A 12,595-nucleotide genomic window follows, 5' to 3' on the forward strand; every position below is an offset into this window, starting at 1 on the left:
CCTGCCGCTCCAGGGCACAGGGCCTTGGCTCTGCGCTAGACTCGAGGTCCTGAGTGGTGGGGAAGGGAGTGGAAGTCCAGAGAAAAGGGACGACGGGACGAACTGTACATCACGTGTACAGAGGGAATGGGAGTGCTGCAGGACAGGACATCAACTCCTATTAACAACTGCACTGTGGCGCCGTGGGAACACCGCCATCTGAGGCGGTGCAGGGGGTATGGTGGCTGCAGCCGCCGGGGAGGGCGATATGCCACGCTGCCCTGCATGTGGGGTGGCGCAGTGTACACACATAGAGCCACACAGCTTCTTCCCGTGTGACTCGGGGCACATGCTAGGAAGAAAAGCAGCCCACAGGTGCAGGGATCCAACAATTCTGCTGCCGCCAGGGCGACCCCTTCCTTGAAGTTTATTCTGTTTAGAATAACACAAACTAACGCCTCCCTCTGGGCTGGATCCGCGCACCGTAGGCCGGGAGCCTCTAAAACGTGCTCCCAGAAACCCGTAAGTTGCCTGGCAGGTTTGTTTCCGGCGCCCGCGCACCTCGAAATTGAAAGTAGGACTGTCAGGGCAGCGGCACTGCCCGGAGCAAACCGCCTGCCGAGCGCCGCCGCCACCCCAGCAGAGAGCGCGCCCGCTCGGCTGCAGTTGTCTTCGCCGCCGTGGCAGCCCGGGGACAACAGTGAGCGGCGGCGTCTGGAAGCCCAGATGACAGCAAGGAGGCCGCCAGAGCCCGCAAAAGGAGAGCAGAAAGAGCAGCGACAAAGGGTCCTCGGAATTCCTGCGGGAGGGTGTGCAGAGGACGGTGGAAGTGGGCTTGTAGGAAGAGCGAAAGGAAGATTGCTAACCTGTACCAGGATGGCCGAGTGGTTAAGGCGTTGGACTTAAGATCCAATGGACATATGTCCGCGTGGGTTCGAACCCCACTCCTGGTACATCCAGTTTTTCCTCTTTACTTTTTAAACAATTAAAATGTCAATCTCGCCAAACACGCCAGGCCTTGGATGTGAGAATTCCGCCCGGCTAGGAGAGGCGTAACCCCCACAAGGCGAGCCTGCGGGGCGCGGGGCGGCGGCGGAGCTCCGCAGCTGCAGGGCTGCAGGCGGCCTGGCGGGGGAGGGCTTGAGACCTCTGCAGAACAGTCTAAAATGCACTTCTTTTTTTTCCTCCTTCATTTCACTAAAGTTAATTGTGTGCACACAACTCTTCATTAGCTCCTAGAAGAGAGGGACTGTATGCATCACAGCTGACTTGGATTCGACTTAGAAGTTTTAAATACTAACAGCCTAGTCTACTTTTTTCCTGCCTGCCTTCCTCCCTCCCTTCCTTCCTCCCTTTCTTTCTTTCCTTCTCTTCCTTTCTTTCCCTTTCCTTCTGTCGCTTTCCTTCCGTCCTTTCCTTCTTTCTTTACCTTTATAAAAAGGAAACCCATCTAAGACTTCTAAAAAGTTGCCAGGGCAAAGATCTTTTTTCCTTGCTCCAATCAGTTGACAGTAAGATACTGACTCGGTGCCCCGTAACCACCGCTAAAATCAGGAAATTAACATTGTTCATTTTCTACCGTACAGTTCTCAGACCTCATTCAGTCACCAGTTGTTACAAGAATGTTCTTTATAGCCAGAGCCTCCTGTTCGGAGTTTGTCGGGGCTCCTTAGGCTCCTTCAAACTGGATCAGTTCCTCAGCTCCTCCTGACTTTTATTTTTATTTTTACATAAACATATGTTAATTAGGTTTCCTTTTTTTTTTTTGCCTTCACAAAATTAAAAAGACTTAAAATTTAATAACAATAACAATATTTAAGATAAGGATTGCCCTTCTGATTTTTATACTCTTGACACTTGTGAAGATGACAGGCCCGTTTGTAAAATGTGTCTTTGTCAGTCCTGAGTTTTCTGATGTTTCCTCCTGATGACATTGAGACCCTGCTTCTTCAGCAGTTCTCATTGCATCCTCGCAGGTGGTGTGATTTTGGTATCCTATTACTGACATTAACTTAGTTCATGTGATTTAAGTTTGTCTGCCAGGCTTCTCCATTATAAAGTTACTTTTTTCCCTTTGTGACTAATACTTATTTTGCCTGAAGTGCTTTGAAGCTGTGTAATAGCTCATGCCTTGTCAAACTTTTTTTTGTTTTGTTTTGTTTTTTTCAAACTTTTATATTATTCAATTCTTTATGGAATTGTAAGTTATGTAAATATGTGCTCATGTCGTCCTAATCAATGGTTGCAATCCATTCTATCATGACTCTTTTTAATGCTCAAAGTGTCCCAGATTTGGCTAGCAACAGTTTGTTCAAGCTGACTGTTGACTTATCTTCATCATTCTTTAGCTCTTCCTTACTTTCTAAGATATTCCAGGTTCCTCTTGAACTTTCCTGACCCAGCTCTAGAATCAGTCATTTTCCAAAGATCTCTGAACTTTTTAAGTAGAGAACAGTATTTAGAAAGCAAGATCTCAATGCTACGTGTGGTCATTAATTTTCAGGTGTTGCTGGTCCCAGCCCCTCTGGTAGATAGAATGTGTGTGCGCACACAGGCGCATACATCTGTATTTATCTATGTACATATCTATTTATATACAGGAGTTCATATCTCCACTTCAGATTCAACACTATAGACTTCGTTACAGTTTTTCTCACTGTCCACATTTGTAACTACTGAACTCTTCACTCCCAGTTGTAGATTTCTACCTTGCTTTGGGCCATCTAACATCTTTAGAATTAAATTGTTCAGGAAGGAAAGAGGAAAAGAAAGTGTCTAGGTAGTTTGGAAATAAACATCTTGTCAGCACCTGAGAGTTGGCTGAGTTAGTCCCTGATAGATACTTGGGATTCATAGATAAATAATAACTCAGCTTCTGTCTCAACCAGCAGAGATAATGAGGGACAGAGATTTTAATAAGCCACTTTTATAATGGAAAGTTTATGAATTATACCAAAGGGTCTCAAGGAGCAGCTTGGAAAGTTGAGAAGTGAAGGAAGAGAAGAGAAAATTCTTAAAATATAGCAAATATTCTGAAATTAGATTTGAATCATTTATATGCATGCCACCACTTAGCTTATAATGATTTTCTAATAATTATTTTAACAATAAGAACATAAGTCATTCCTTTGATTTATAAATTGGAGTGTGGATTTATATAAGTTCTTTTTATGAATTTGAACTAGTTTTAAATTTTTCAGAATTCTTTGATTTGATGATCTATTAGGATTTTTTTTGAACTCTGTTCTGTGGGAAAAGCCCGTAGCAATACATTTAAACAGTGACACCTACTGGTTAATTTGAGGGAAATTTATTTGTTAAATTCTGTCTGCCTTATCCTGGCTATAAAATCCCCCTAAATTGTTGTTCCACAGTTACTGTATTTAGAAGCAGATTCAGGCTATGTCTACCCGAGGTGATAAATTGACTTTCTTTTTTCTCTCTTAGTCATTAATGATAAATCTGCTGTTGAAAAGAATCATAACTCAACTGATGCAACTTGCATGATCTATTTTAATCAGGTTTGGTAAAGTAAGACACACAGACACAAAATGGCTGTGGTGAAGGAAGACCCCCTAGAAACAGGACATTCACCACGACATCCAGGGACACACAGAGTCCATCAGGGTCAGACAGAAGCAAAAGTAGGGAGTGAAAGCAGAGGCCGACAACAGCCTTTATTGTGGTTTTTGCAGGAAGGAATGGATGAGCCAGGATAAGCATGCTTTGGATTGGCTAGTTTGAGTAATTTCATTGGCCCTAGGGTGTAAGGGCTGTTGGGAGTTGTCTGATTAGCTAACCCTGGTAGAGACAGTCCCTGCCCACTGAGTGAGGCCCCAGATGCTAGAGACTCAAGATTACAAAAAATAAGAAAATATAGTTAGTTCAGCATGGGTTTAGACATTCTTCTAGTTCTTTTTTTTTTTTTTTTTGCAGTTTATGGCCAGGGCTGGGTTTGAACCCACCACCTCTGGCATATGGGGCTGGCACTCTCCTCCTTGGAGCCACAGGCACTGCTCATATTCTTCAACTTCTTTAACTTCTCTCTTGTCTTCTTTCTGCAGACAGGGTGGGCCTTATCAGATTTGCAAAATCAAGATTCAGAAGCCCAAAGAGGCAAACACTTAAGTAGTTTTTGAGTCATTTCTATCCACCTAGGCTATACAATATACTTGTGGAATTCAAGTGTCAAAGTTTATCTTTGGCTTGGGGTTGTATTTCCATTATTCATTGCTGTAGTGTAGTAAAGCCAGCAGTTCCTGAATAAGATAACTCTTTTTTTTTGTATGTTTAAGAGACAGGGTCTTGCTTTATTGCCTGGGCTAGAGTCCAGAGGTGTCATCATAGCTCACTGCAAACCTCAAACTCCTGGGCTCCAATGATCCTCCTCTCTCAGCCTCCTGAGTAGCTAGAACTACAAGTGTGTACCACCCTCCCCAGTTAATTTTTCTTTTCTTTCCTTTTTTTTTTTTTTTTTTTTTTTTGTGGAGACAGAGTCTCATTATGTTGCTTAGGCTGGTTTCAAACTCCTGACCTCAAGTGATCCTTCCATATCAGCCTCCAAAAGGGCTAGGATTGGCTTGACCCTTGTAGCTCAGTGAGTAGGGCACCATTCATGTGCACCAAGGTTTGTGGGTTCAAGCCTGGCCCAGGCCTGCTAAACAATGACAACTGCAACAAAAAAAATAGATGGGTGTTGTGACAACTGCAACAAAAAAAGTAGTAGTCCCAGCTACTTGGGAGGCTGAGGCAAGAGAATCGCTTAAGCCCAAGAGTTTGAGGTTGCCGTGAGCTGTGATGTCACTGCACTCTACTGAGGGCAACAGAGTGAGACTGTCTCAAAAAAAAAAAAGTGCTAGGATTATAGACATGAGCCACCTTACTTGGCCATGAATGAGGTAGTTTAAAATTGCATTTAAAAAATAGATTATTAAGAAAAGTGTTGAATATTTGTCTCAATTCCATAATCTCACTTATATATAAACAGAGGAATGTGTGTTTGTGAAATACAAATCTAGCTCCAATGAGGCAACACATTGCTGTTCAACTTTTTAAGAGTCAACTGATTCATCTTTTAACCCAAGCTCTAATTTTTGTTAGCTGTGTGATTTTGGACTGGCTGTTTAGCTTCTCCATGCCTTTGTTTTCTGACCTATAGAATGTGGTTCACAATTATAGTGCCTGTTAATTTGTTGTGAGAGATAAATGTGATGTTGATAAAATGCTTAGAAACTGCTTAGCAGGTAGAATGATCAATAGATTAAGCTACCATTATACTTTAATGAATCTTATAAAGTATACATATGGATTGACTGGGAGACCAGTTTTGCTCCACATGCAAAGTTGCTCATGGAATTGATTCTGTTGGATGTACACTGTATTTTCCATAGCAACTGCAGTGGAGTAGAATAAATCATGAGCAAAAGATATAATTTTTGAAAGAGAAATTTGGGAGAGGGGCATAGATTGCATTTTTCTGATTTGTTTTATTAAACTCTTTTTTCATTTAATAGTTTTTAGATGTCTAATTTTCCATCATCAACAACCTCCTTTGAAACAAAATTCTGAGTAATTCCCTGAATACTTTTTAAGTTAAAAAAATAGCAGCATTCTAAACACTAACTTTTCAAATGCACAATAAGAGAACTTATTGTTTCCCCCTGGGTATCACACCCACTGGGTTAGTCACAAATAGCTATATTAAGGATGTTGTTCACATTTTTTAAACACTAGCAATTCTGACCCACCCAGTTCAGCTTTTTAAATACAAACTAACTTGAAACTTTTTAAAAAATTCCACTGAAGAAAAATAAGAAACCCATATCACTTGGAAGATATGCAAAATGATATATAATATTCTCTTTTAATTGCAGCAAACTACATCCCAGAGTGTAAAGGGGTGTTGAAGTCTGTTATTTTGCAGGCCAGCTCTTTTGCTGTGATTCAGTGTAATGCCCAATCCTATTAGTACACTACAAAGAACAACGTGTAAAAGTACAGTCTTATAGCTGGCTAAAATAACAAATGAAATTTTAGAGTGGTCTAATGAGTTGAAATGACCTCAGTATTATACAAATCAAGTTAGTCGATTTCTTTAATGCTGATATTAGTCTCCTATGAATAATGCTCAGACCAAAGTACGGTGAAGATGAACTTGGGTAATTATGGGTGGAGAAGCCCGCTGGGTGAATCTGGAGCGAAAAGTATTTCTCCCACTGGATTTCTTTGTCCTGCTTCTATATCCCAGCACTAATGACTGCTTACAGAGCACACAGCAACTGCTGCCTTTGCCATCTTTTCAAAATGTCTGGAAAGTTTTGTAGAGAGACACTGACACTGAAAGCTGGCAATCTTCAGTTGCAACTGAGCAATTCATTCATTCAGTATGTATTTTTAAAGTGTCTAGAATGGACACGCCTATGCTGGGTGCTGGGGTATACCAGTGAATAAGATAGACAAAGTCCTGCCTTCATGATGTTAAATACCTAATCGTACCATTAATTCAGTCATAGTTCTTTCGTGGCTTTCTCCCTGAACTGTGGGGTGTGATTGAGAGGACGAGAAGAGAGGCAGAGGCCTTTCACAGAGTGATGGAATGGGAGCGGGGGTAGCCAGTAGCCACCTGCCCATCACTGGGAGAGAGTCTACATTCAGCTCACAGAGAGACAGGGGCAGAAAGAGGGAAGAGGAGAGGTGGAGGGAGAGGGAAAGGAGAGAAAAAGAGAGAGAGGAGGGGAACAGGGAGAGAAGGAGAGAGAAAGGAAAGAAGTAAGAAAGGGAACAGCTCCCGTGGCTCAAGGAGTAGGGTCCCGGCCCTGACCCTATATACCTGGGGTGGTGGGTTCAAGCCCACCCCGGCCAAAACTGCAAAAAAAAAAGGAGGGGAGGAATAAAGAAGGGAGAAAGAGAGGAAGTCTCCCAAACCTCACTTGAATCCTGGGTCGAGTTGTTTTAGAATCAGCTCCACCCTTGTATTTCCAAGTTAATTCAATAAATTCCTCTTTTATGTGTGGATGGATGCGTGTTTGTATTGGTTTCTTATTATTTGAAGCTGAAAGAATCTTGGCTAACTAACATAGCTGTTAAGGATTGGTATATATTTGAGTATCTTTATAAATGAAAAATGTAATGTTTCAGAAGGGGAACAGGTAATGGGTTCATGGAATTTAATTACAGGCTTATCGAATGTAAGAGTTGGAAGAGATTTACGTAGACGGTGCTTCCAATGACGTGGAAATAACCCCCTCTAAACTAGTCTGTAGCTTAGAGGTCCTTAATAGTGATGACCCTGGCCCTGGCGGCCGTTTTGGGAAAGTGTGGGAGCACTTTTGGCTTGTCTCAATAGCTCGTGGAGCCTTCTACCATGAAGAAAGGCCAGGGATGCAAGGCCTACTGCAGGATGTGGGAGTCTCACACAATAATGAATTGTCCTTCATCCTGCAGGGTTTTGGAACATTCACCAGGATATTCCTGTGGGTTCAACGGCTGTTTATCTGAACACATAGCCTAGGTCCACCTTTCTTTCTGCCTCCCTCCCTCTCACTCTTCTTCCCTCCTTCTCTCCCTTCCTTCCTTTCTTCTTTCTTTTTGAGACAAAGTCTTACTCTGTTGCCTGGGCTAGAGGGCAGTGGTGTCATCATAGCCCACTGCAACCTCAAACTTCTAGCCTCAAGCCAGCCTCCTGCCTCACCCTCCCAAGTAGCCAAGACTATAGGCATGTGCCACCACACTTGGCTAATTTTTTTAATATTTTGTAGAGATAAGGTGTCACTATGTTGCCTAGGCTGGTCTCAAATTCTTAGCTTTTTTTTTGTGTGTGTGATTTTTTTTTTGGCCAGGGCTGGGTTTGAACCCGCCACCTCCGGCATATGGGACCGGTGCCCTACTCCTTGAGCCACAGGCGCCGCCCGTCAAATTCTTAGCTTTAAGCCATCCTCCTGCTTCAGCCTCTCAAAGTGCTGGGATTATGGGGTAAGCTATATGCCTAACCCAGTTTTTCATATTAAACACAAAATGTTTATGCAGACTCTCATTGTGCAGTGACTTTTTCAAGTACATAGCTACAATGAACATCAAGGGGAAATTGTTCCTTAGTTCAACACCCTTGCATCAGGATACACGTGTGGCGGCTGTGTTCCTGGATTGCATGGATTCTGTCATTGATAATCACGCTCTAGCACTTACATATCAACTCTCAGACCTTTCCCCTTTTGTATTTCTTCTCGCTAGCATTAGCATCCAATAATTTTGAATTATTACTATGATTTTCGACAAATGGTGATTTTTTTCTGTAACTGTTATTCCCCCTACATTTGTTAGTTGACATTTGACTGTAAGATAGACATTTTGTTTGTTCTTCACATATTTATTTGTTGATTTCAATAGTGGTTCATGCAGTCCTATTTTATTTTATGCATTTTAACCCATTATAATTATTAACTACAGTTTAGCTGTTCAGATTTTCCCAGGTTTAGCCAATGGAAGCCCCTCTAACATGGTTCCTGTACTATTTGATGGTTTACACTGGGCACTTCTTTATTTTCTATACAATTGCTTTAGGCTCATCTAGGACGTTTCTGTCCATCACCCTGGGATCATTCAGATTTCTAAGGAGACAGGATTCCTTAAAGGGGTATTAAGAAACCAAAATCTGGGTACCAGGTGTGTTTGCTAGTGGGATTCATTGCTTCTAGTCCCTCTCCACACGTCGAGCCGTGAAATATGTGTGTGTCCTGCTGTGTGCACACCAGATAGTAATACTCAATACACGGGTCATTACAGACGTTCTGAGATACACGAAAATCCAGAAAAGTAAAATCTGCATGGACAGAAACAAATGAAGCCCTCCCAGCAACACCAATAAGCCGAAACTTGCACAGATGAATCAGAAAGGTCCCTGTCAACTGTGTTTCTCGGAAGTAAAATAATGGACCATAACACCATGTCTCAAAACTTTTGTAGTGACCTAAATATATACTGATACTGAAAAATGAATACAAGTCGCATTTGAGCACATCTTGTCATTGCAGAAGTCAAACGTGACTTAAATATTATAATTTTAATACAGGTTTTTCCTTTATTAAACTGTGTATACATTCTTTGGCACCCTCTGTGTGTGTGTGTGTGTGTGTGTGTGTGTGTGTGTGTGTGTGTAAATATAAGGATCCCTACATCTATACCTGTATCTCCCTATACACCTGCAATTCCAGGGCAGCTCCATAAGGTTAATTCAAACTTTCTTCTCTCTCATCTTTGTACCTACAGTATGGTAAGACATCTGTCTCCCGTTATCCTCAACATACTCACTTATTTGCTTAATCTCCCAGTGGGCAACCAATTTCTAGTCAAAAATGCTGGCCAACTGGGTCCAGCCTACTTGCTCTGGTCATGCTGACCTGACATCTTCCCCAACCCTGGGCCATGCCTGTATACCAACTAGCTATGAGTCTAAAGGCTGAATTTGAACTTAACAGCTCTTTTTCTTTTTTCTTTCTTTTTAAAACCAGGTTTTGCTCTGTTGCCCAGGCTGGTCTTGAACTCCTGGCCTTAAGCTATTTTACCTTTTCCTCCCAAAGTGATGGGGATTTTATGTGTGAGCTGCTGCTCCTGACCAAGACAGCTCTTTTAAAAGTCTTTATTTCAGCTGGGATTTTTTCTTTTTTAAGTGATTGAGATTCTTTTGATTGTGATTATGTCATCCAGTCCATTAGCTATCCTTTCTAGTTTGGGGCTACCCAAACAACTAATAAATTTTTACTCCATTTGTTGACAAAATCTTGAACGCAATAGGAGCAAGACTTTCTTGCTATTAAATACATTCTTTCCAGGTGGAATTACTGCATTAACACACACTCTGCATATGTCATTGTCCAACCAGCTTCAAACTTACTTTTAATGACTATCTGATCTGGCATTTATTCACTGTCACCACAAGAATATTTGGAGATGTACTTTCTAATATGATGCCAAAATTAAATTGCAGTCTGCCTTTGGCTGGTGCAGTGCCCTTCTTTAAAAAATTATGTCCGTTTGACCTCAGATGTTATTAATGAACTTATGCTGGCTACTACTACTCATTGCTTAAGTTAAGTAACTTGCTTAAATCGTGGCCAGGGAGGTGAAGACCTGGAATTTGAAATCAGGCCGGTATATCTCTAAAGCCTTGCTCTTGCCATAGTGACTGCATCAGTTTGCATGAGGATGGGGAAAGGTCCTCTTCTTTCTGTTTTTACATTATTCCAATTTAATGAGATATCATCAGAGTGCAAGTCTCGGCCTAGAGGTACACTCAAGGGCAAGACAAGGAAGGGTAAGTCTAACAAGGCCCAGGAGTTACCAACTGCCCCATTTCCCTAGGGGTAGAAAGGCAGCTATTTTTAAATAGCTGCTTGAACCCCTTGCTAAGACGTTCTGCTGAATTGTCCATTTGATGTATAGATTGAAACCCAATTTAGAAAGGCAGGTGTATGTCTCCTAAAGAGCAAAGCATTTCTAAAATACAATTATGAAATTAAATTATCGTGTAAATACCTACCTAATAATATGCGTGTAAAATATCTACCTAATAATATTTTAATCTCTCAAAATATCAATATTTCAAATATTTGTATTCTGGTTCAACTTTTTAGTTCCAGGGAAGGTAAGGATTTTTTATTGTTGTTTTCTTCTTTTTTTTTGTGGTTTTTGGCCGAGGCTGGGTTTGAACCCGCCATCTCCGGCATATGGGACCAGCGCCCTACTCCTTGAGCCACAGGCGCCGCCCTGTTTTCTTCTTTTTAAACACCGTTAATCTGAGGCTCACTAAAGCTTAGAAATGTGTTAGTCACTTAAGACATACCAATGTACTTGATAAAGATACCTTTGCCAGACCCCTGCCCAAAAAAGAAAGAGAGAGAGAGAAGAGAAAACAAACAAAAATCTCCTGAAATATAGGAGCTGTCCACTGAAGCTATTTTGCAGGACTTCATAGAATGTTGTGTGTAAAGATCACATTCTTGAGATCATGTGGAAGGGGTAAGTTCAGAGGAAAAGGAAAGATTCTGAACAAAGGCAGACTTAAGTCAACAAACAGGAAGAAAAAGCCCCACAGAGAAGTCTATGAATTCAAAAGAAGAGGTGGGAATCCTTATTTTTGGAATACTTAGAGATATACTGGGCAAACTAACAGGGGCACTTCTGGGGGCACAGTGTCAAATGGGCAGCCACTCAGAAAAGCCCTCCCTCTGGGACCCTGCTGCTTAGGGCTCCTTGGCTCTCTGAGCTTCTGGGGTTGGCTGCCTGTTGCCTCTCAGGATAATGGCCTGTGGGCCCCTAAGTAATGACGGTGCCTGGATGCCTGCCCCCCATGCACTAGGCCCTTGAAAAGAACCCTGCCAGTCATTCATTTTATCCATAAAAATACATCATTTCTTTACTAGGTCTTCATACAAAAGTAACATTTCCATCCCTCGTGTCAACAAATAAATCTAGATATTTTCTCCTGGTTTTTTTCATTGTTCAGAAAAAAATGTTGCCATGACTTCTGGTTGTTCCCTTCCCTTCTTCTGTTTTCCATTTCTTCCATAGAAATTGAAGAACAGTGTTGAACTGGACACAAAGCTGGCAGGAATAAACCCCTCATTGTCCAGCTTATCTCTTAGCTGTGAACAGCAACAGGAATATGTCTGGCCAGTGATTGATAAGTACGGGTGTTACTAGAAAACTTCCAGGAAAACATTCTTAAAAGGTCATATGTGTGTGCCCTGTGCCTGCTCCTAGGAACATGGATGTGATGGCTGGTGCTTCAGCTATCATATTGTACCATGAGGGTGGAAGCCACAGCCTAGGGCTGGAAGGAAAGTGAGCTAGAAAAAGCTCTTAAGGCCTCAGTAAAGCAAAGCCACCATCCTAACCCTGGAATACAAGCCATCAGTAAGATTGAAAATGAACTGTTATTTGGTAAAGGCTTCTTTCATATGCATCCAATGCTAATCCTACCTGATATTTGTAAAAATTACTATAAACATTAGTATTAGTATAAGAAATATTAAAATAAACAAATCACTGTCCATTAACCCACATTTGGCTTTTTATTTTTATCATATGTCCTCGCAATTCTGCTGTGAAATACTGACCCATTGTCAGTTCTAAATTGTCAAGTTCTAAACCTATTTACCTGAACATTGACCTAGAAAAAAAAAGTATCTAACTGAAAATACAGTACCAAGACATCCCCCCACCCCCCACCCCCCAGTGAAGACTGTGAAGGAATAGTCAGAGTTGCTGCAGGAAACAACGACAACAACAACAACAAAATTACCAAAGTCTTTTGTTGATCAGCTGATAAACAGTACCAACTCCTTGTAGTCTGGGAAAGAAGATATGAACTGACAGATGGTCAATTGGATCTAACAACTAGGAGATCACATCACATACTCAGGAGCCTGTTAGGTAGTGGGAATGGGGGTGGGACAGTACAGGGGGTTCAGGCAGGAGGAAGAGCTGAGATTCTGCACATACACATATCAAAGGCTAAATCCAGCACACAAACCAATTTGGGTGGGTTTTTTTTTTTTTTGGTTTTTTGGCCAGGGCTGGGTTTGAACCCACCACCTCCGGCATATGGGACCGGTGCCCT

The 12,595-nt window shown here is 41.8% G+C and overlaps 1 non-coding gene across 1 annotated transcript; it reads left to right on the forward strand.

Moving 5' to 3' along the window:
- Positions 1-849: 849 nt before the first annotated feature.
- TRNAL-UAA (transfer RNA leucine (anticodon UAA)) lies at positions 850-932 on the forward strand. The gene has a single exon. It is a non-coding gene; the product is annotated as a tRNA-Leu (tRNA).
- Positions 933-12,595: the final 11,663 nt, after the last annotated feature.

The sequence above is a fragment of the Nycticebus coucang genome, chromosome 5 (genome assembly GCF_027406575.1).
Source record: "Nycticebus coucang isolate mNycCou1 chromosome 5, mNycCou1.pri, whole genome shotgun sequence".
In the NCBI taxonomy this organism is placed as follows: Eukaryota; Metazoa; Chordata; class Mammalia; order Primates; family Lorisidae; genus Nycticebus; species Nycticebus coucang.